The 25,629-nt window shown below is 37.4% G+C and overlaps 1 protein-coding gene across 2 annotated transcripts in view; it reads left to right on the top strand.

Annotated features, from left to right (window-relative positions):
• CYP7B1 (cytochrome P450 family 7 subfamily B member 1) overlaps positions 1–25,629 on the top strand; it is a 205,905-nt gene that overhangs the window by 50,737 nt on the left and 129,539 nt on the right. The window contains exon 1 of one of the 2 annotated variants that reach the window (XM_070075097.1): positions 621–764. The exons of the other annotated variant lie outside the window; for it this stretch is intronic. The gene's annotated coding sequence lies outside the window, so the exon portion shown is untranslated. Of the gene's footprint in view, positions 1–620; positions 765–25,629 lie in introns of those variants that run through there. 2 annotated transcript variants of the gene reach the window in all.

Here is a 25,629-nt window from a genome sequence, read left to right as displayed (position 1 = left end):
ATTTCCTGATAATTTACTTAACTTTATTCAATGCCTTGACTCTCAAATGGTAATTATTATTGAGCATTGCCAGAAGCAGAAGGATATTTATCCCAGGGGGTACGTAGCATAATACTTAGGATCTATGTAAAAAATCAAAATTTTCTTCTATTTTCAAGTTATACCCTTTAACAATCTCTTAAGAATATTTTAGAAATATACACTAATATTGAAGAAGGGAAAAAAATCAGTTACACCTCCTTCTTTCAACCATTCACTGTAGACAGAAATCTGGGAGAGCTGACTTTTGATAAGGACGCTGCCATTCCCCGGCTTTTGCTAGTTTCCTTAGGATTCCATGGAAAGGCTCCAGAAAGAGTGGGGAGTCCAGCAACCCTATCCTCCCTGACAGAACTAAAGAGAAGGAAAAATAATTTCTTTCTACCTTTTGCATGTTCTTAGCTGGAACTCTCTGTAACCAAAAACAAGTTATCAGAATAAAAACAAACAGAAATTTACTAACTTGTGTACCTTATGATTACACAAGCAGAACTGGCCCTGAATTCAGGCTTGAATACTTTTTGTAGCTGAAAAGAGAAAAAGGGGTATTTGGGAGCCCAAAATAGGTGGGGTGAGAGACCAGAAAAAGGTTAAGGTTTGTTATGCAGATATATATTGGTGTTTTCTCCCTGATGAAAATGTCTTAGGATTTTTCTTCATCCTTCCTCATCACTTTTTGGTACAGAGAAGGTGACCCTCTGAAATGGAGAGTTCCTTTTTTAGAGGTAAATTTCCCTTATAAAACTATTGCCTCTATTCTATTGCTTTAATCTTCTTTGTTTGCCCATTCTTAAAATAATTTCCTCAAAATAATCTTTTTGCCAATGAAACATATTTTGACGTGGCGTATTTTGGTCCCATACAGTATGATAGATCCATTATAAAATAAATATATGGATATTTGGAAAATGTGCTGTTTTTATAGATGAGGAAGTCAATGAGATGAGTTTGAAAAGTGCTAGTCTAGAGAACCTATTATCCTATTAACCTGTTTTTCCTAATTATTTTTTTAGGCAAAGATATAAACTTGAGTTATTAATGTAATCAATGTAACACACAACCGATATGTCTATGCTTGTGTTTAAAAAAAAAAAAAAGAGCTTACAGAGACAAGTGTTCATGCTTTGCTGTAGTAAAAAGTTTGTATTAGCAAGTAAAGGGAAATGCTCACTCTGTAGACCAGTAGTATAATCCAGGAATGTTTAGAACAGTCCACCCATGGACTACAAATGAAATAATTTGTAATTTGTTGAGCACCTAGTATGTTAATACTGAATCTAGACCCTGGGAGTCTATTATGCTTTGAAAATTTATGTCCCCTCCAGAGTTCATCCTGAAACATAATCCCCAATGTAGTAAGACTGGGATGTGACCTTTAGGTATGATTAAGTCATGAAGGCATGAATGTACTAGTACCTCCTAGAAGGGCTGGAGGGAACAACCCAGACCCTCCTTACCCTTTCTATCCTTCCATCCCTGCTACCTCATGTAGGTAGTGTTCAAGGCATGATCTTGAACTCAGAGACCAGGACTTACCAAATGCCAAACGGGCTGGAGCTTTGACCTTGGACTTCCCAGGCTTCAGAACTGCGAAAAAAAGTTCTGTTCTTTATACCCAGTCTCAAGTATATTGTTTTGTAGCACTACAACACCAAGACAGCATCTAATGGTATTGTGCATAATCTAACTTATTTATTCTGAAACTGAGCCCAGCTGAGGAGTTGAGTCCCTGTGCCTGCATAAGAGATTCAGATTGAGTTCCTGGATCCATGACTTCAGTGTGGCACAGACCCAGCTGTTGAGTGAGTCAACAATTGAAACTTCTCTCTCTCTCTCTCTCTCTCTCTCTCTCTCTCTCTCTCTCTCTCTTTCTCTCAATGCAGATGCTATGTATTACCAGGTCTTAGTCTCCCATGGCCTCTCACCCTTCTTTCTTAGCTTAACGTTTCCATGCCCTGCTTTTGTAACTGCAAATCAGTCTCCACTAACATTGACTTCCCAAAATGAGTGGCTGGTGCTGCTGGCCCTATATGGCCCCTAAACACCAAGACTCATAAAGTCATTCATCTCCTCTAGAGATAACATCTTGATATTTGCTCTTGAGGGATTTATTTCCTAGGAACCATGCACATAAACCTGATTGCACCCCTCTTTGCCATCATCAAAATTCCCAAAGGAACATGGTATCACCAAGCAATTAAAGAAGAGTCACACACACTTTAGACCAACCAGGAGCTTAGACACAAGCTGAACAAGCACTTCTCAACCCCAACTTCAATCTATAGTAATATTTACATCTAACCTGTCTGGAAGGTCAAGAATTAAGTGATAGCTGTCTGGGTCCTTGCTATGGGATTTGCAATAAACACCTATTTTCGTTCACAAGCTGGCATCAGTAATGGGCTTGCTATGTGTCTGGTGAAGCAGATCCAGTTTGGGGAGCTCTATAGCAATTCCTCCTACTAGTTTTGGGGGAGTTCTATATCAATTACATCAATAAATTTGTGATTATTGCCATAATAATTAATGTTATTAAATATAAAGACCTTACTCTACTTCCCGATCCTATAGTAACAACATTTAATTACTGTATGGGTGTTGTAGTGCAGTGGTTAACCTGCCTCTTGGGACATCTGCATCCCATACTAGAGAGCCAGTTTGTCTTGGCTACTCCACTTCTAATTCAGCTCCCTGCTAATGCATCCTGGGAGACAGCAGAAGATGAGTCAAATGGTCAGGCCCCATGTGGGCGACTGAGATAGAGTTCTGATATACTGGCTTTGGCCCAGCCCAACCCTGGATATTGTTGGCATGTCAAGGGTGAGCCAATAGGTGGATGAATCTCATATTCTCTCTCTCTCTTTCTGTGTGTGTGTGTCTGTCTGTCTGTCTTTCTCTGTCACTCTGCCTTTCTAGTTAATGAAAACAAATAAATTAACAGAAAAATAGTTATGTGCTAAGTACGTAAATACAGACATACTCTGAAGCAAAAGTAGAGAATGAAGAGAATAATGTATAACAAGCGAGTGTTCCCTAGCCTGAGCTCCCTAAGGAGTTGTAACTTGATATCTCAACACTGAGTAGGAATTTCTAGATACTTTCCCTAAGTGCCAGGCCTATAGCAGCCTTCCCACCAGGCTTGTTTTCTAGGTATGAGTTCAAGGAAATAGAAGAGCATAGAGGAGAAGAGCTGGAACATGCTTGTAGGACTGTTTAGATCCTTCTTTGCAAATCCAGCCTCCCACTTAAGAGGTTGTTACAGGGAAGGCAGTACACATAAAGCACTAGTTAGCCCTCAATGGGAGAAAAGCATTATCATCTTATCCTATTTGATCTACACAGGTGTAAAAAGCCCCTTGAATCTCTTGGGAAGAGGAGGACTGAAATTTAGCTTTGAGGAATCCCAACCTCTCCTGAGCTTCCAGCATGTCAGACCATTATTCATTCATTGTCAGGGTAACAGAATACATCTCTTCACATGAACAGATTTCATTTGAATTCTCTCTTATGGTAGGCTTACTGCACCCTGAAAGAAGAAACACAATAGAGATGATTCTATCTTCCTGTGTGTGTCCAATATACATGTGTATGTGGTGTATACACACATATATGTAACAATATGTGCATCCATGCGTGTACATACTTCAGGCAGTTAATTTGAATTATTTCAAAATATGTGAATTTCAGTAGCCACAGTTTAACTAAATACCAGTTCTCCAACAGCAGGGTTCAATTTTTATGGGATGGTGTTTGGCACAGCAGTTAAGATGCCTTTTGGAACACCTGAATTCCATAGAGATTTCTTAGGTGCCAGTCCTGACTCCACTCCTGATTCCAGCTTCCTACTAATACACTCTCTTGGAAGCAGCAAGTGATAGCTCAAGCAGTTTGGTCCCTGTCTGCACATGAGACATCTGAAATGAGTTCTGGTTTCCTAGTTTCAGCCTGGTCCAGCTCCAGCTGTTGTGCGTATTTGGGAAGTGAACCAACAGATGAAATCCCATGCTTGCTCTCTCCTTTCAAAAAATAAATAATTTTAAAACAGAATTTTGTTACCACTATATATTAACTGAGTAATTGCAGAAAATGCAAAGTTGGCTGCCAGATTTCAGCTCACAAATTGTTAGGTAAATAACAGATGCTCTTCAATGACTAATCATATAGCTTCTGTCAGAGTCTGTTGTGATGGTCATGGCACATCTGTGTGGTTCACTTTATGCACAGAGAGCAAAGCATACACTTGTGTTGCCTCCTTGACTCCCAATAACAAATCTGTGTGATATTTTACAAACATGGAAATCAAGAAGGGAGATTGTCCAACAAAGATGAAAATCTAGTGAAGAAACAAAAGTTGATAACAGGGGTAGGTGTTGTGGCATGATGGGTGAAGCTGCCACCTCCAGTGCCAGCATCCCATATGGGCACTGGTTTGAGTCTCGGCTACTGCATTTCTGATCCAGCTCCTTGTCAATGTGCCTGGGAACACAGCTGGAAGACAAACCAAGCGCTTGAGCCTTTGCAGCCATGTGGGAGACTCAGAAGAAGCTCCTGGCTTCTGACTTCTGCCTGGCCCACCTAGGCCATTGCAACCATTTTGGAGTGAACCAGTGGATGGAAACCTCTCTCTGTCTCTCTGTCCCTCTGTAACTCTGCCTTTCAATACAAATAAAATAAAAAATTTTTTATTTTTTTAAATATTGGAATTTGATCCAAATTTAGCGAAGAATATGATGCTTCATCAAGACATTAAAAAGATGACTACCCTAGATTGTAAGTTTAATGACAAGACATTCCAGTTACCTTTGATTCAGTTTTTCACAACGGTGAAAAAATTCCATTTTTAAATTTGTTTCTAATATTTTAAGTCACAGCATACTAAAATTTATTTTATTCATCTTTCATTTCCCTTGGATTTATAACTGACATAAAGGAGTTTGTATATCTTGACAAGCAATTTTAATGGTTACAGAACAATTGCAACTTTTTTTTATTTTTTTAACTTTTATTTAATGAATATAAATTTCCAAAGTACGATTTATGGATTACCAATTGCAACTTTTATTCATTGATTATTAAGGATTCCTTTGGTTTTAGCAGTGTGCCAAGTGAGGACTGTGTACCTGTGTGTATGTGTGTGAATGAGAGAGAGAGAGAGAGAGGGAGGGAGAAAGACAGAAAGAAAGTGTATATGTGTGTTAGTCATTTTTTTGCTACTTTAAAATACTTGAGAGGTGTTCCTTGGGAAGGAAAAGTCTTATTCCAGTTTACTGTTTGGAGATTCACAGTTTAGGATCAGCATTGGGAAGCCCCCTTAGTCTAGGGTCTGGTCAAGGCTATCCATGTTAGAGCATAGAGGAAGAAGAGAGAGAAGCTATGCTGAGCTCAGTTTAGAAAAGCAACACTGTCATAAGAACTGCCTTCTGAGGGCAAGCCCCCAGTGACATAATTTGATCAAATTTCCATCCCTAATCCATTAACCCTTAATATGATGCTTCAGAGTTTCAATGCCTGCTTGAGTCTGGGGAGCAAAGTCCTGTTCAGTTCATCACAATGTGTAAGATTGTGTCTGTGTGACAATGGGCATGAGTTTGAGTGTGAATGTAAATGTGTGTTAGAATATGTGTATATTCTTCTCAAGTGATGAAATAGTTGGCATAGGTAGAACTGGATTAATGTTTTCATTTTGTTTTTTTTTTTGTACCAAACAACATAGCATATCTTTAAATACCTATTTTTTAATTATTGTTATCTTTCAGCTCTTCTTTGGCTTCCTTGCAGTTTGAGATATATAGTTCCTTTTCTGAAATTTTCTGTTTGTAGTCCCTTCCCATAACTGCATTACAGATAATTTAAGAAATAGCAGAAATTCCCTAAGCATTTTAAAATTGAATTTCGGTTGTTTTCTTGAGTTTTTTTAGCAGTGTGTGACAATTTCAGGAAACAGTAATAATTACAATTATCATAAAATGATAAGCTAAACATTTACTGAACATTGAGTGTGTCAGCTTCTTTGCAGAACACTCCATGAATAATGAGGAAATATAAAGCTTATTCTATTGAGCAAATACAATAACACAAAATTTCAAGACATTCAGAATAAAAGTCTTTTACACATTATTGTTGATGTAACTTACGAGTTTTTCCCAACTGAGTCAAGGAGAAACAGAATGTGGGGAATGATTGATGAATTAAGCACTTCTGATCACCACATGTGACCAAGTGGCTCCAAAGATCTAATATATGCTTTCCCCTTATACTTAGTAACAAAATACTTGGTTACTTGCTCATATGACAGAAAACCTTACACATGGAATAAGAAGCATCCAAAGTCCCTGGATATATGGACAGTAGATGATTAAACTCCCCAAATCCTCTCATAGAAAACTCAATGAGCTGTATTTACTTATTTCTGACATTATAAAAATTATGTATCCTATTATGTGCCAAGACAGTTCCTTAGGGATGAAGAGTTATGCATGCTTATTAACAGAAGAATATGTACCACAGCAGGTACTGCATGCTAAGCCCAAGACTTGTGACCCTATTGTCCACATGAGTGGCAAGCATAACTTCTCCATTGTGGTGGTGAATGAGAGGATGAAGAGATAATGATGATAATGAGAGAGGTTAATTTAAATGTTCTTGCTCCGTACTTTGGATAAGCAATCAGATACATTTCAATTTTACCATGCTCCTTCAAAGATTGGAATCAGGGTATGATTAAAATAACACTCTTTTTGCTTAAATTTTTTTTGTGTTTTGAAATGGAAGAAACCTTTGGAATTCTATGTGAGAACTGGCAAAGTACATTGCCTGCTGTGAAACGTGAGTGTTGGTTTTAAGTCTTACCGTGCAAAAAGACTAGATTATTCTCATTGGTCTTTCTAGACTGACGTTCCCTGACTCAGTGGGCAAATATATTAGCATAATCTTTGCCTACAGATTTGTACTTGAGCAACTGTTCCCTCCATTCCTTTTCAGTTTAGAGGAAAGAAGTAGTGGGACAGATGCAGTCACTTTGATGTCAGAATCTTCATGATAATTATTCTTTTCAAGAATTCAGGTCCTTTGTGTAATTTACTATTGTGATCAGTATATGTATTGTGTGAAGTCCTAGTTCATGAGAATTATAATGAAAACTGGTTCATTGGCATATATATATATATATATATATACACTAAAATTTATCGAGGAAAGAGAAAATAACTTGTCAGGAAAAAATTATTCAGTAAGAACAAAGAATACTCAGAATTATGTTACTTGGAGACCTAGTCAGCAAAAAGAATGATTACACTAATTCCTTAAAAGAGGTGTAGTGAAAATACAGGCCCCCACATTAAGCAAAACAAACCAGAAGAGACTTTGATATAGCGTAATGCCTTAGAGTCAGCTTCTTAGAAGTAGAGCTGCTGGGGGAAACTCAGGAAGCAGGGGCAAGAGGGAAGAGGGGCCACTGACCTCAGGCAAAGTTTCCTAGAGGGTGGGCTTCAACCTAGTCCTGCAGAATTTTGGAATGTGAATTATTGCTCCATATGTTGGAGTTTCATGCTCCACCCCATAATCGTTGGTTGACACTCCAAGGGGCTGTGGAGGATCACTTGCCACTTTCTGCACTTGAGAGTTGTCCTCTGAAGAGCTGCAGGTGCCAACCATCTGGCCATGGAAAGCCCCACACTACAAATCCAGGAGGTGGGATGTGTGCAGCAAAGGTACAAAGGAAGGGAAAGGGAACTCCATGTTGTCTGCTACACAGATGATCCTAAGTTGACTAAAAGTGATATGGAAAAACAGGTATTGAAATCCAGTGGGGACATTTCACACCTTTGATTATTCCTCAGATTAAAGAAAAAAAATCAAATCAACTGTATTGAGGATCCTTGTTTGCTGCTTTGTTCTTTATCCTAAAACAAACAAATACAACCTACTATGCACTGTGTACCTACTGCAAGCCAGTATACTGGCGCTTTAGATGCTTCATGGCTGTGAAGATGACTGCTTCTGTCCCATCTTAGAGATGACGGAGAACCTGTCAGATACAGAATCTACAAAATATGGTTGCAGAATGACTAAAGGAACAAATGACTGAATATACTGCATTGAATAAAACACAGGCTGGCTATACACTTGTATTCCATTGATCTCATGAAAATACAGCTAGTTCGTAAGTGGCTGACCCAGGACACAAAGGTACATCTGTGTGCCTCTAAATCCCCACGGTCCTTCATCTGTTTCTGTATAAAAAAGAAAATTGTTTTTCAGTACTTTTTTGGCTCTGTGTCCCAAATAGTAGTGTTGATTCCCTGCACTTACACAACCCCACACAGTTCACACAGTCTTCTTACCTTGTTCAGTTTATTCTTCACCATAACTCAGCAAGGTTTAACAAACAGCCTTACAAATTGGGAAGCTAAGATTCAGAGAGGCTGAGTAACCTGCTCAAAGACCTGAACCAGGAGACAGAAAGGCTGAACCCACATCCAGCATTCTTGACTCCTATCTAATTCTTTGCATGTATGAAGTTGTTCGGATTATTTACGTTTTTCATTTGATGCTTTCTCTGTGGAAATCAAACTATTTTTCCGAACTTTCATCATCATTGGGTCCTTAGTCAATGCATATTTGCTAAGCTGATTGCATTACATTGATTCAAGGCAAAGGGCTTTCTGATCCCCTTGGCACATATGCAGTCTCTGTACTCTCTGATACATGTAGCTTTATGGGGATGGCCTACAGATCATTTTAAATCACTTCTGGAACAACATTGTTAATAAAAGGAGGAAAACGTTCAGGAAAAAAAGGAAACAGATTTTTTTGTTGTTGTTGGAGTGCTGAAAGGAAAAGATTTCTTAGCCTACATTCTTATCCCATAGAAGGGATCTATTTTCCTTTGTTTCATCTCAAGAAGACGACACCTTAATTAAACTCCAGTGGGCCAGTTTAATTAAGAAACGTCAGTCACATCCTCACAGGGGGCGCAGATATCCACTAAACAGACCGTCTGCTTCCTCTATGGGTACGCAGACATTTCTAATCGCACACCCACCAGCACAGTGGGTGGTGGTTGTGGCAGAGCTCATGGACTTAGTCGGATTTGGGGGGCCAGCGAGTGAAGTTGGGGTATGTGGAGAAGATACTTCAGGTAGATCCCCAGAGCCCCCCAATTCCCAACAGGCTTTCTTCTCTACCACTGTATTGAACTGAGGAATCTGTGGTCGTATTTTCTCTTCACCTCACCAAGGAGATATCCACAGAGTCTGTGAATCTTTCCTCCCCACTCTCCTCCTTCCTTCCTTTGCTCTTTCTTTGCTTTCCATTTGTCTGTCTTCTGGTAGGCTCGAGTCTTGCAGCTTTGTGTGCATCTGAGAAACTCTCAGGAACCCAACCACCCCATCAACAAGGAAGCAGCTCCCTAAAAACCCGCAGACCCGAGTCAGGGAGAGGAATTTAAGCATATAAAAGTAGAGCCCTTGTCTCTACTGTTGAGGAGCAGTGTTTTTTGTTTTTTGGGTTTTTAAATTCATACTATTTGTTGAACTCTTCACTTAGTGTAGAGTAAACCTTATAAGTATGAAGTGAACTGAAAATAGATCTTTGTAAAAGTTAGGAGTGGCAGAATTAGCCCTTAAGGCTTTCGGATCTGGCTAAAAAGCCCATGAGAGCATTTCAGGCATGGAAAGCCAAGACACTCTGGCAAAAAATGACCTACATGAAAGATCTCTGTGAGTGAGATCTTGGTGGAAAGAAGGGACCATAAATGAAGGAGGTACTTTTCTCTGAAGGGAGGAGAGAACTTCCACTTTGACTATGGCCTTGTCTAAATAAGGTCGGAGCTGGTGAACTTAAGAGGCTTGCATTGCCTTGGTAGCTCATGACAAGAGCCTCCTGTGATTTCTGACTTCATAAATAAGAGTGTCAATTGTTAAATCAACAACAGGAGTCACTGTGAACTTGCTCCCCATATAGAATCTCTGCCCTTAATGTGTTGTACTATGAGAATTAATGGTAAAACTAATCTTCAAACAGTACTTTATACTTTGTGTTTCTGTGTGGCTGCAAACTGTTGAAATACTCACTCAGTATAGAGTTGATCTTCTGTATATAAAGATGATTAAAAATGAATCTTAATGAAGAATGAGATGGGAGAGGAAGTAGGAGATGAGATGGTTTGCGGATGGGAGGGTGGTTATGGGGGGAAGAACTGCTATAATCCAAAAGTTGTACTTTTGAAATTTTTTATTTATTAAATGAAAGTTTTCTATTAAAAAAAAAGGACCAAAAAAAGTTAAGAGTGGGAATAGGAGATGGAGGAGGAAGAAGGGTTGGAGTGTGGCAGGGAGGGAAGGTTGGGTAGGAAGTATCATTATGTTCCCAAATCTGTGTATAGGAAATACATGAAATTTGCATACCTTAAATAAATTTTTTTTTTTTTTTTAAAGAATGCCAAAGCACTGAGGGCCTGCTGTGGTCATTCCCTCTTCTAATTGCCATGAATGTCCACTTTCTTTTCATGCCCACTTTTTCTTTACTGCATTGACAAAGAGCTGTATAACTGAGGCTCAGACAAATTTAGTGATGCCTCAGAATTATGCAGCAAGCACATGGAAAAGCTGGGAATTGGCCTACAAAGCTACTCACGACCTGGAAAGCTTCCAGCTAGAAATGCTTCTCATGATCTCTTCTTCTTTAACCATGAAAAAACCCTATTTTTAAAAACTTAAATCTTAGTATATAAATATTACATGTTCATTGTAAACAACCAGACCAGAGTAATACAATATTCTTTCAGAATTTTTGGAAAAAAATTGGTTTTTTGTTTATCAACCAAATATTCCCTGCCCACCATTGCCCCTCTTTTTTCCATGCACAGACCAACAACCTGTTCATAGCCTTTTTTTTTTTTTTTTTTTTTTACAGGCAGAGTAGACAGTGAGAGAGAGAGACAGAGAGAAAGGTCTTCCTTTGCCGTTGGTTCACCCTCCAATGGCCACGGCGTCCAGCGCGCTGCAGCCGGCGCACCCATGGGGTGCAGTGCAGGGCCCAAGCACTTGGGCCATCCTCCACTGCACTCCCTGGCCACAGCAGAGAGCTGGCCTGGAAGAGGGGCAACCGGGACAGAATCCGGCGCCCCGACTGGGACTAGAACCCAGTGTGCCGGTGCCGCAAGGCGGAGGATTAGCCTAGTGAGCCACGGCGCCGGCCCTGTTCATAGCCTTTGAAATCATCTTCATAAACATAGAATCACAGGAAGCCCATGTGGAACCCACTTATATGTACAGGGATTTTGTTAGTTTCTGAAAATGTGTTCTGTACATCTTACTTTTCTTTCAAGTAAATTGCCATGGAAAATTTTTCTTGTTAACTTGTATAGCTCTAGTACACTTTTTTATTAAGACTTCCATAATATTCCATGGTGTGGATGGTCTATAGGTTTTCCACTTTTGTTTTCAAGATTCTTCCTTTCTTGTCATGTGGTAATTTTCTTTTAATACCCAGAAAACAATTCTGTGTTAAATAGTTTTTATTACATAAGGAGTCTTTTTTATTTCTCCTGATTTCCTAGAATTGATGTTTTGGGGTTGAAGAATTTTTTTTTTTCATTTTAAAAATTATCTCCAGATTGCCTAAGTGTTTCCAGGCTATGTGACTATGCCTTTTACCAAAAACCATTGGGCGTAAGAGTGGACACATGGGTTCCCAGCTAAAATCTGATTTTGGCAATCTGACTTTGACTCTCATGATGTTTTATAAACATTTCAGCTGGGGATTAAACATGAACTTCAATCCACAGGGTCAGGTTGAAAACAAAACCAATTTCCAGAGATAGCAGATTGACTTGTATGTGTCCCTGCTAACCCGGGTTACATAAAATCTACACAACTCCTTTTAAAAGAACGGTATATATTGAGTGTTTGGATAAATTTGGATAAACTGTGGCATAGCAAGTCAGTTTGGGCATTTACTCCTAAAACACTTCCTGTGATATGTCATTCTAGAATCGCAGGCATTTGGATCTGCAAGAGTTACATTGACTGATACTGATACTATACAGTATATGGCTTGTCTATGTACTGTAAGAAGAAACATAATCTATATGGAATCCCTGTGATTCACATCTTGATGAGATGTGGTGTTAGAACAGGCTTTAAAGTGATCTCATGTAGTGCTTTGTTGAAAGGCTACTTTCAAAATGGTTTTCAAAATGTTCAAATTTTTAAAAAGGAGACATTTATTTTAATGTACTCTAAAGACCACTGATTCAAGGCTAATGATTGTATAGTTTATTAATCAAATGTATTTATCAGGGAAAAAAGCCAGCTACTATTGAGATTTTACTCTATTTTAACGTTATTTTAATGAGCTACAGATTTGAATGTGGGCTTTGTTCATCTGTTGCTTCCGCTCAATTGCAGTTTTACCCTAAGAAGACACAAGACAGATTGATCAGGCTCCCAGTCATTGTGAGGCTTAAATGAAGTGAACAGGGCCTTATGTTTCTAAACCAAATCAGAGGATTAAGGAAAAAGGAAAAAGAAGGCAAAAAATAAGAAAGCATCCACTCTAAACACACACACACACACATACACACACACACACAACCCTACTCTACAGACTCTTTAACTCATCTGCCTTTCTTAAATTTGCTGTGACAGGATTCGGTTTTGCTAGGTGAGCATCACAAGAAAAAAATCATAAAGTGAAAATTGCAAATATCTTACATAACTGTTAACATGTGTACATGGAAAGGGAAAGCTATTGACTTATCTCATGTTTTGACACAATAATTTCAATGCAAATGTGAAAGTATAATTATGTTAAATTTTCTTGAGTAGATAATGTCCCTATATGTAAATTAAAAATGATATTTTCCATCTAATACTTTATTAAAATTATTACTTATTTACATGATTTGATTGAAATAAAGTTTACATTAAAACTGATCACTGTGGTTAATGTTCAGAGCCCTAAATTCAACACTGGGTATGTTTTGGGGAACTTCTCTGTTAGGCTATATAAGGTTCAGGACACATAGACTGGATAAATTGTGGCTGCGGATTTTCAAGTTAAGTGTGGGCTGTAGAGGCCCCGGCTTCCAGCATGTAGTTGCCCAGGTAATTGTTCACTAGCAATGCTGCCTAAAGTGAAAAACAAACTTCACATTGTGGAAACAGAACTTACAGGTGATCATCTGAGAGTTATGAGATGCAATAATGACAAACTTTGGCCACCTTATTAAACATGAAATGAATCAATTTCTGAACTTCCATGATTGAACCTTCTGATAACACAAAACACAATATAGGCTCCCATTATGTTATTTCTTAATATTATAAATGATTTATAGTTAATATGAGTTTGTAAGCTACCATTTAGATAAGAATAGCCTTTGATTAATAATAATATTTTATTAACATTCTTGATCAAGTCATTCAGATTCTGTGGATTTATTTTAATAAATAATAAATGAAAACATTTCCAGTAGACAATGCATATGTAGTTCTAATAATATAAGTAATATATATATCCTAATGATAAATATATTATTATTTACTTCCAATGTTTTCATACATATAAAACCCATATATGTGATATTTCACACATGTGAAATATGCATATGTAAATGTTTTCATACATGTCAAAGCTATATATGCAGATGTTTTCATATGTATAAAGTGCTATGTTACATGATAGATATAGTCCAGGAAAGTTGTAAGTAACATACATTTTAAAAACTACTATGAAGTCCTATTATAATACTATACTTTACAAATATTAACTTTTTAATTATCCTTCATCTGCATTATATGTTGGTTTTGCCTAAAGTGAGATAGACCTATTTTAGTTTTCCCTAAGAGACTTTTGCCTATTTTAATGTCTATTTCATATTGATTAATGTAGACACCCAAATAATCAAATAGATTTGGTAAGGCAAAAATAATATCAAATAAAATGTATATAGAAACTAGCCTACTGAAAAGAAAAGAGCAGAGAAAAACTTCGACTTTTTGATCCCGGCTGAACAAGTCAAGAATTCCCTTAGTGGTTTCCGTTAGCTGGGGCAGATGTGTATGTAAATTGGTGAATCACAGAATTGTTCATCATTCCAATAAAGATGGGCTTTTTCTTTAAGATTAATGTTGAAACTTTAGTGTATTTTGTCTTAAAAACAAAAATGAAACAACAAAATGAAAGTAAGCAATGAAGTTGAAATTAGCATTATAGGCAAAGAACTGGGTAAGAATCATTTGTTTTTCTATAATTTGTTACATGTGATCATATTCAACTTTGTAGTATTTTAGATTTTGATCTTTTTTTCTTAAGCAATAGGTTTTTGCTTTAAAAAGATGTTTTATTTATGTGTTCAATTTTTATATACTTTTGTATAAAGACAACCTTTGGAAGTAATTTACAAATAGATTGAATTCAAAATATAATTAAGAAGCTTTTAGTAAACTCTGCAGAAAAAGTATGTAGCATTTTCATTATGCAGAGACCATTACACTAGTTATTAATTATGATAAAATTTAGGATGCATCCACATACACTTTATAATTACATAAGTGAGGGAGTATTTTGACACATGAGATTTATGTTTGTTCAACTAATGCATCTTTTAAAAGATATGCATGACATACATTTTGGCCTCAGAGATGTATGAATTAAAGTTATGTAATGACTGATCGACAATCTTAGCTTAATTTCCTTGTGATAGCATGTGTATACAACCATTATGTGGATGTTTTGTGTTGCTTTGAGCATTAATATTTTCTCTAAATATTCAGTGTATCTAAATAACCATGATTGTGGTTCATTTCATTTAATGGTCATTCATATAAAATTAAAGCCGGGAATATTATTTTTGGCTTCAGCTACATTACTAGTTACATTATTCTTTTATAGGTTTGCTGCTATTTTTACATAGCACAGGTTTTCCCAGTCTCTTGACTTTTTCATTTTGTGTTCTCCCTTTCATTGACACTGCCTTCATAATAAGTTCAAGGTAAAGTTTGCAGGCTCAAAGCTGCATGCCAGTTTTCATGTAAACAACTGACAGACATCTTTGACATCATTCTTTTATTTATTCAGCTTAGCATTCATTTATGTAAATGACCATACCTGAGTGTTTATAGAAAGCACTATTTCTAATGGGCACATTAAAAAATCCTTAGCTACTCAGTGCTTTTCTGCAAATAAATGTAAAGTGGGTGTATTATGCCTTAGAGTAAAGGCCAGTAAGGCACACAAAAGGGACACCATTGCAAATTAAACCATAAAGGTCTGAAGTATTATTAAGAGGCTCACAGATACTATGTTCCAATCAGGCTCAATAAGGGCTGAATTCCTATTATGTTTCTAAAGCCCCCAAAAAGACATGGGAAGGGACTCAAAGTTAAAGTCGTCAAATAGAAAGCACTTGGGCCAAGAGCACATGAATGTATGACTGGGTAATGGGCCTTTCATCTTTGAAATAAAAACAGCGCAGTTCAATTGGAACTGAAGTTTCCTCCTTTGAGAAAGTTTATTTTAATGAGTTTCCATTTTATGCGTGGGCTGCTCTTTAATCGAGGCTGTTCCATTGAAGTCTTACCCAATGAAGACGCAAGACAGATTGTCCAAGCTTGCGGCTATTGTTAAGGGTTGATGAAGTGTATGGGCCCTTATGGTTGATAACAGAAGTAGATGGTCAAAGCCAATAAATAAAACTTTAACTCTAATTGTTGGATGCTCTCTGCTGAAAAGGTTTCTATTAGCATGGCCCTTTGCTTTTGAAGGACTTGTGAACCCAAAGGCAGCATGTAGCTCTGTCACACAAACTAAGTCACTTAGATAAGCAGCAATCTGTCCTAGCAGATAAACTCAGTGTAGCTTTTAAAATTCCAGACTTCTTTTCAGAAATCAACACTGTTAAAATCTTGACAGATAATTAACTTAATAATATGTGAATCTACCACACTCACTATTGATGTGTCATGAAAGTGTGGCTTAAGGAGGAGGTCTACTTTATGCTTTGCTTTGTGGATATCTTAATGATGTACACATTAGAATTAATAATTTAATGTATCTTAAGTGGCTGATAGTATGGAAAGGGAGAAGAGATTATACTGTTACAGTCATGGTCATCTCCATTGTTATAAATGTAGGTTATGCATACAAACAACAGTCACATGTTCTCTCCAAATTTTTATTCTTATAAATTCCATGGAGTCTTGTTGGTGGAGGTTGATGGATATGGTCAGTTGTACATACATAGTTCTAAATTCTACCAAAATCATTTGCCATGGGCTGGAGATACTTAAAAATCTGCTTTTGTATCTTCAAAATGTTATGGTAACTTAGCACTTAGCAACTATCACATCCCATGACAATTGAAATCATTATCACAGCAGCAGAGCAGATGGAAACTTGATGGCCTTGAAAGGGTAAAACCACTCATAATTGCCTTACCACTGGGGTGTGTGTTAGGCCCTTCAGGAAATCTAGCTCATAGTCACCCTTCCAGGTATCCTGACAAAAACGCCACTTCTGATCAGATAGAAATGTGACCCTTAGCCCAGACTACCATGAACCTTGTATATCTGGAATGGAACACTGTGTCCACAGGAAGTGCTATCAAACTTGCAGCCCAAACAACTGACATTGCATAACTTTTGACCTAGAAAATGAATTGTAATGCCTACTTGATTGGCCTTTGGAAGACAGACCCAGGGAGGGGACCCTTGTATGACCCGGAAATGGGCTGATTATTGTGAAGGCAGAGAATGCTAATTTCTGAGCCTTTCAGTCAGGAGCATAAAGGTGAGGAGTGTCTAACATGTCCCCTTGGCTGCTGGACTCCTTGCCTATGGAAAGGAATGTAGGCAGAGGAGGGCCTTGGACAAAGGTCCTAGGTGCTTAGTCCTAAAGAGATACTGCAGAGGGAGACTGACTTGTATCATTAATACCCTTTACTCCTGAGCTATTGATGAGCAAAGAGGTAGTTAATAACTTTCACCTTGAATTTTCAGTAGTGAAAAAATGAAAACACTCTCCAATACTACTGTAGCATAGATAAGCTGCTTCATAAGCATGAAGTCATATGCACCCATACAATACAAAATCATTGAAACATCCTAAAGTCAGTCAGTTATACTTTATTTAGGCCTTTGAAATTCTGTATACTTGATATAATGATATATATTACACAAATGGCCCAAGTTGTGCCAGAGCTCTTACATAGCCATCATAGTTAAGCGTAGAATTATGAGCTTTGTGGCATGCAATAATTTATAGTGAAAAAGTTTCATAAATGTTGTAATCACAATGATTTGTTAGATATAATTTTATAGTATTACCATGATTTGCTGGAAAAATTGACTTTAAATTCCTTTTTCCAAAGATTAAAATTCTTATAGACAAACATCAGAATAGACATGGTGGGCCGGCACCATGGCTCACTTGGCTAATCCTCCACCTGCGGTGCCAGCACCCCGGGTTCTAGTCCTGGTTGGGGCGCCAGATTCTGTCCTGGTTGCCCCTCTTCCAGGCCAGCTCTCTGCTGTGGCCCGGGAAGGCAGTGGAGGACGGCCCAAGTGCTTGGGCCCTGCACCCGCATGGGAGACCAGGAGGAAGCACCTGGCTCCTGGCTTTGGATCAGCGCAGCACGCCGGCCATAGCGGCCACTTGGTGGGTGAACCAATGGAAAAAGGAAGACCTTTCTCTCTGTCTCTCTCTCTCACTGTCTAACTCTGCCTGTCAAAAAAAAAAAAAAAAAAAAAAAAAGAGAGAGAGAGAGAGAGAGAGAATGGACATGGTGGCCAGCTACAGCTCCGAAGATCTTATTTTGTATTTGAAGACATCCTAAAAGGCAGAATAAATAAATTTTCTATTTGTCAAAGTCATTTGGTAACAGTAGAGGGAGAGTTATACAATTTTGGGGGGTTATACAATTTTGCTTCATGAAACAAATATATCCTATTGGCTCCCATGAATGGAAAAGATCTAGAAAGTCAATAAACAGTTGGGCAATTTTCATAACATTATGAAATGTTCTTTAAAAAAAAGGGAAGAAAATTACATATGGAGGCGGGCACTGTGGTGCAGAGGGTTAAGCATGGACTGCAGCACTGGCATCCCATATATAGGCACTGGTTCAAGTCCCAGCTGCTCCACTTCTGATCTAGCTCCCTATTAATGCCCCTAGGAAAGCAGCGGAAGATGAACCAAGTCCCAAGGCCCCTGGGCCCACATTGGAGACTGGGAAGAAGCTCTAGGCTCCTGGCTTTGGCTCAGCTTAGCCCTAGCCATTGTGTTCATTTGAGGAGTGAACCAGTGGATGAAGATCTCTAAGAGAGAGACACAGAAGAGATTATATACGATGCTTAGTGATAAAAAACATGGAATCTGATATTATTTTATTTCTATTCCTGCTACTGTTTTAAATAATAGAAAAAATGATTTAATGAATTTTGATTGTTGTCTATCTCCAGTAACCTGAACTCACAAGGTGTTTTTCCTTATTCTCAGCTAGAAAACAAATTATTGGGAATTAGGTGGTTTAACTCAAACTATGATTACAGACTTGTGCCTGAAATAAGTGCTAGAAACTGTAGATGCTCTAAATTGATGCTCATGTTATAAATACCACAAGGATCTTTTTCCTTTTTCTTAATTTCCCTTTCTGGGTGCAGAAAGAAGCAGAGGGACTTAGGCAGTAGAATCTCCTAGCATTTTGCATTCATTCCCGCTCTCCCTGTACTGTTATCAATGACTTTGACAAGTTCCAAGTAACACTATAAGGATTTTCTGGAGTGGTGAACTATTGAAAACTGGAGGAAGAATCTTATAATTGTGGCATAGTATTTTTTATGCTTTGTATTAAAATCTATAAAGATGGAGTAGGTGTTTGGCCTAGTGTTTAACCCACCAATTGGAACACCCACATCCCATACTGGAATGCCTGAATTTTAGTCCTGGATCTGTCTCCTGACTCTACTTTTCTGCTAATTTGCACTTGAAGAGGCAACATGATGGTTCAAGTAATTGTGTTTGTGTCACTTATGTGGGAGATCTGGATTGAGCTGCTGACTCCTGGCTTTGGCCTGACAGAGTCCCAATTGTGGTCAACGTTTAGCAAGTGAACCAGTATATAGGTGATCTCACTGTCTCTTTGGCTCTCTGTGGTCTCTGCCTCTCAGATAAATAAATATAAAATTTTAAAATAAATGATCAGATTCCTTCAAATTAATTTTGAAAAGTGTACTTGTAGAGGTAAATAAAGTAACTAGCAAAGATAACTACAAGAGAAGTCAGGGCAATGAGATAATGGAAGAAGGTGGATTAGAGAGCCAAGCAACCAGAGATGGTCATAGTGTTGTTCACTAATTTACTAAAATTATCCTTTCATATCCAATTTCTCCTTTGCACAATGCAGTATATTGTCTAGACCCACATTCAGAGTTAGTGATTTTCTACACCTTCCCCAAAATGATCATGGTTATTTTACAGTCACTTAATCTATTTATTTCTATTAAGATTTTTTATTTACTTAAAAGGCAGACAGAGAAACAGAGTGGGGAGACACACAGAGACATGTTCCATCCCCTGAATCACTCCCCAAATGAGTGCAATAGCCAAGGCTGGGCCAGACCAAAACTGGGAACCTGAAACTTCCTCCTTGTCTCTCTGTGGGTGGCAAGGGCCCAAGCACTTGGGCCATCTTCTGCAGCCTTCTGAGGGACATTAGCAGGGAGCTGGATCAGAAGCAGGGCAGCCAGGACTGGAACTGGCACTCTAATATGGGATATCAGTGTTGGAAGTGGCACCTTGAACTACTATGCCACAATACTGGCCCCCATTTAATAATGATGTCAGACACTCAAAAAAAATATTGTTAAATAATTTTCAGTATTTTTTCCTATGGCAATTCCAGTACAGTAGTCTTTCATTATCCATGGTAAATAGCTTCCAAGTCATTTACTGGATGCTTGAAACTGCAAAACAATACCAAACTCTGTATATACTATGTTTTTCTTATGCATGCATATGTTTGATAAAGTTTAATGTGAAAATTTTAAACAGAAATATAATAACAACAATATCAATGAAATAAACCAATTATAAAAATATACTATAATAGAAGTTATGTGAGTTTGTACATACTTTCTCTGAAGACATTTTATTGTGCTGTACTCACACTTCCTGTGATGATGTGAGATGATACAATGTATATGTGATGAGGTGAATGAAATGAAAATGAAAATGAAATGGACATTGTAATGCATGATTTGGCTACTTCTTAAGTGTTACTTGAACAGAAATACTGTGAAATCATAGTTGATCTGATAGCCAGGACTACCACAAAGAGATGAATGGGTAGGTAGCCAATACAGCATGGATGCGCTGGACAGAGGGTGAATCATCCTGGAAAACAGAGCAGAATGGCTGGGGATTTCATCATGCTACTTAAAATGGCTTGCAATTTATAACTTATGAATTTCTTATGTCTGGAATCTTCCATTTAATATTGTCAGACTGTGGTTGACCATGGCTAACTGAATCTGCAGGAAGCAAAACTACTTTCTGGATAAAGGTTGGGGAGGGGGGTTGTCATAGTAAATGCCCACTTTGAAAAATAAAGGTCTTTGAAATGTAGCACAAATCCTAATTTCTACCACATTTAAAGATAGATACCTTGGAAAGACACAAAGATATTTCCAGGTTTCTGGCCTGCAATGCATTGGTTGGAAGCATTGGGAACCATTTGGGTTTCAGATCATTTAACTTAGTTCTGTATTTTCTTATTCCTGAGTTTGGTTGCTGGGTGGTTTAAATTTCCAAACAAGGAGCATGGACAATTTTATTTGTAACATAGGGAGAGGGATTTCTTAATCTTTTTACAACATCCCTTCTTTCTGCAATGTTAGATAAAATAACTGTTTACAATATGATTAAATGTTAAGTTTATCCTGTTGATTTTATTGTTTTTAACCTTCAAAACATCCCATCATCACTGTGTGCCATGATTCATCCTGAGAGCAGAGTGATGGGGACATCATTTTTCATACGGTATGTGACACCGAACCAGAAATGGGACACTGTCATGTCTAGACCTGTCCATCACTGACGAATGACCTTAGACTTCCTGATCAAGTCTGACAAGTACTGACAGTTTGCAGGGGAAGCACATATGTGACAAAGGACAGCAGGGCTCCATGTGTCAGCAAGAGCCTTCTGATTCAGACTGGAAGGAGTCAAGTTGCTGACAACACTGGTATTGGATAGAGTTCGGTTTTCTTTTTAAATATGGCTTCAGAAATCACAGGTGCACATTTCTGCACATATTCCCAATTTTCTTGCTTGATTTTGACAATGGATAAATGGAGGTCACACTGATTTAAGTGTTAACTTGCTCTTCATCTTTTTTCCAGTTTGTTCATGCATGTGCATACATTTATTGACATTGCTCTGGATCTTGAATAATAAGGTATAAATTTATATTTTTATTAAAAAACCACAACTGAGTTGAACTCCTTTAAAATCATATTTAGCTGGAAAATGCACCCTCTGGCTCAAGTTTAAGTCTTAAAGTACTAGTATCTGTCCATCACACAAATGGTAACAGAGGCCTTATTGCATAATGGTTAAAAGTGTGGTTGCTGATCAGACCACGTGGGTCTGGTTCCACTTAAGAGCTTGTCTACTTTGAGCATGCCACCACCAGGAACTCAGTGTTCTTATCCATAAAATGGAGGATAGTAGGAGATCGTACTTCTGGGTTGTTAGGATTACATGAATTATTACCTCTAAAGTATCTAAAACTGGACCTCTGCTGTGGTTTGCAATTGTTAAAGTTTTTTGCTGAAATTTTGTGTATCAAAATGAGATCTCTATGAAATAGCATAATGTTAAAAAAAAAGGAGGATGTATACTTTATTATTTTGTCCAGCTTTACAAAGATTTGTGCTATTTTTCCTTGAAAGGATTTTTGTTGCTCATATTACTTTATATTGTTCCATTGTCTCTTTTTCTTCCTTTTGGATTTTTTATTCCTACTTTTTCAAGTTTACTGATCTTTTCTTTCATAGAATCTAATCCAATCTACTGTAAATCTCATCCAGTTTAGTTTTCATTGAAGATGATCTATTTTCCACCTCTAAAAATACCCAAAATTTTTATCAGCCATTTCCTTTTTTTTCAAAGTTCAGTTTTTTCTACATTCTTAAGCAAATGGAAAGCATCTAAATAAGTGTTATTTTAACATCCTTGTCTGCTAATTCTCTCTTCTGACATTTTGAAGGTCTGCTGTTGACTAATGCTTTTTCCTGTGTTTTCCTGCTTCTTTGCATGCCTGATAGGTTTTTATTGTGTGCAAGGTATTGAGAGCATTACGATTTTGAGTACTAGATTCAGTCATATTCTTTTTCATAGTGTTGGACTTTATTCTGGCATGCAGTTTAGCTTATTGGCGTGAATGTGCCTCATTGGAAGTTTGTGTTTAAGCTTTGTAAGCATGGGTCTTGGAACACATTATTTTTTAAAAAGATTTATTTATTTATGAGGACAGCAGTTCGAGAAGGGGAAACAGAGAGAGATAGAGGTTGAGAGAAAGAGAGAGAGAGAAATAAAGATATAGATATAGAGAACTTTTCATCCACTGGCTCACTCCCCACATGGGAGCCTGGACTCGATTCTGGGTCTCCTAAGAGGATAGCAGAGGCCCAAGCATTTGGGCCATCTTCTGTTACTTTCCCAGGCACATTAGTAGGGAGCTGGAGCAGAAGCAGAGCAAATAGTACAGGAAACAGCCCCATATGAGATGACAGCATTGCAGGCAAAGTGGCTTATCCTGCTGTGCCACAACACCAGTCCTGAAACAGTTCATATGACAAATATACTACATTGACAACTTTTATCTAAGGATGCTACTTACTAATTAACTTATTAACCATCTCTATTCACTTACTAAACTAATATTTTACTGGATTTCTCTTAGATGATAGAATAAAGATAACAGTATAAAAATGACCAGGAGGCCTCAGGAGTTTAAAATGTAGGGCAGAAGATCAACATAAGCATAAAGCAATACCAGGCAATAATAGGTACTGATAGAGTTGTATGCAAAGTGCCGTAGGATTTGTTTTCCTTTTCCCTTTGGTGTTCTCTTTTGGCCTCACTGTGATTAAGGAAATTATTTACATACATTTCTGCATCATAAGACTACATGTATAAACTCCAAAAAGTTCATGGCAAGTGCTTATATTATGAAAAAAATCTTTCCATGGATTTCATTTTTTTTGCACCAAAATAAACTGACCTTTTAATTCCTCTTCTCTATGAACTTTTTGAGATTCCTTCACAAATAGACAAATACACATACACATATATATATATATAAATATATATAATGACATACATGAAGATAAAATTAAGTAAAATATGTATATATGAATGTATATATATATTTGGAGGAAAATATATCCATTTCTATAAAAATTCAAAAATTTATTCAACAAATACACAACCATATGCCAGTTCTACAACTGGAGCTACAAACCATGAACAAAACATTTTTTTCAAACTGCAAATTCAAAATACAAAATCAAGTGGTGATATATAATGTATATTATAAAATTACAACTCTATTTTTATCTTCCCACTTTCAAAGTGACATGATGATTTCAGCATTGAGTTAATGGTAGAAAATTTGCTCCCAGGCAAGCTAGCTTGCTTCCTGTTCTGAGACCCAGATTGTAAGTGTTATTGATAATGGCTAGCTCCACATAGTTGTCTTACAAAGATTGCTGATGTATCTTATTTTTGTCTATGAGGGTGTTATTTTTGTATGTATCAATTGAAAGAGTTTTAGAGTATGCATTTCAAGAGAATTCTTAATTGCAAAACGAAAATCAAAACTAGGAGTTTCTACTGCAAATGTGACTATTATTGCTACTACTGTTACTGCTACCACTATTATTGCTGCTACTAGTGATGACTTCATCATGACTTGTCATCATGTGCTGGTGCTGTGTTAGGTGCTCTGTTAAGCCTTTACTTATTTTATCTTTTTTTAAAAATGATTTATTTATTAGAGATGGGCAGAGAAAGAAACAGAGCAGAGAGAGCTCCCATCAGCTGGTTCACTTCGCAAATATTCCAACTTCTGGGACTAGGCTGAACCTGAAGACAGGAGGAAGAAATATAAACAATTCAGGTGTTTCACACGGGTGACAGAATCCAACTGAATGAGCCATCACCGCTACCTCTAGGGGCCTGCGTTAGCTGGAGTCAGAAGTCAGAGGTGGGAATCAAATTCAGACACTCCAGTGTGAATCTGGGGTGTGTTAGCTGCTAGGCTAAATGCCACTTCTACTATTATGTATTTTAATCTGTGAAATAACCATGTGTGGTAAAGGATAATAATAGTACAAAAGAAAATGAGGACTGGCCATCAAATCATTTTTAAGTATTTATGCTTTTTTATGAAAATGAGACATAGTCACCAAGACAGAAATAATTTTTAATCTGCTATATTGAAAGTGCTATAATAAGACTATTAGCACATGCTACATTGCACATTGTAAATTGCAATTAGCATTGTTGATTTGATGACTGAGTAGATGGCTTTCTGAAAATGCCTTATTTGGAAAATTCAAATCAAATCCAACATTGTTTTATAGAGGCAAGGAGTATTGTAAGAATACTTAAAATTTAAAATAAAATCCTTTGCTTTGTCAGTATCTCTGACTTACTGAAAGGCAAATGCCTCCTGTAACTAACTCATCAAACCACTAACCAGAACTTGAGTCCCAGACAAGAGAAGGGTGAAATAGGTAGCCCTAGGGGATCGTTTTCTGCAGGCTTTGACTTCTTCCTCTGGGACAGGGGCTCCTTTCAGAGAGTGACAGATGAAAAATCACCACTGGGCAGATGGCCTTGCCGGGGCACCTCACCCTGTGTGTAGCGCCACCATTTGTCCCCTCCCAGAGAACAACAGTGAAGAACTGCTCTGGTCCCAGGAGGTGGGGCAGCCTAGCAAGAGAGATGCCAGGATGTTTATCATGCAGATGTGAGATCATTTCTAGTCAGCTGTGAGTTGTGTCAAAGCAGAGAGCAGATCTGCCATGATTCTGCTTTTCTAGAAGTTGTAGCAGATTTCTCTGCTCTGAGATATTATTAAAGGGAAGGGTTCCTAGCACCTCTAATGTTGTCTTCTGGTGGCTTAAATTTTGAAAGATGTTTTTGAGTTATATTAATTTTTTATTTTAATCATATATTTAGTTCTGTGATTCATAGAGAATACTAGCAAATTTATATGCAGAGCAAACTTTCAATGTTTATGTAATTTCAAACATGCTAAAACACATTTCTTAGCAATATGATACCTTAGTAGGCACTAGATATAGTCATTTAGTACTATAGATGAATTCACTTACATGTTCATCAGTAAAATATGGAACATGGTTATTGATTTATTTTTGTCTATGTAGAAAAGGAACAACGGCAGATAATCAACTTTGAAATAAAAGCCTGAATCTATCATTTAGTTTTATTTTTTCTGGGTTTAGAAGCAAGTATCAATTAGTGATCCAGTTTGTGCAAAGCTGGCAATATGGT

Source organism: Oryctolagus cuniculus, chromosome 6, assembly GCF_964237555.1.
Source record: "Oryctolagus cuniculus chromosome 6, mOryCun1.1, whole genome shotgun sequence".
Lineage (NCBI taxonomy): Eukaryota > Metazoa > Chordata > Mammalia > Lagomorpha > Leporidae > Oryctolagus > Oryctolagus cuniculus.
The sequence above is the reverse complement of the archived record's forward strand: the minus strand, read 5'-3'. Positions and strand labels throughout refer to the sequence as shown.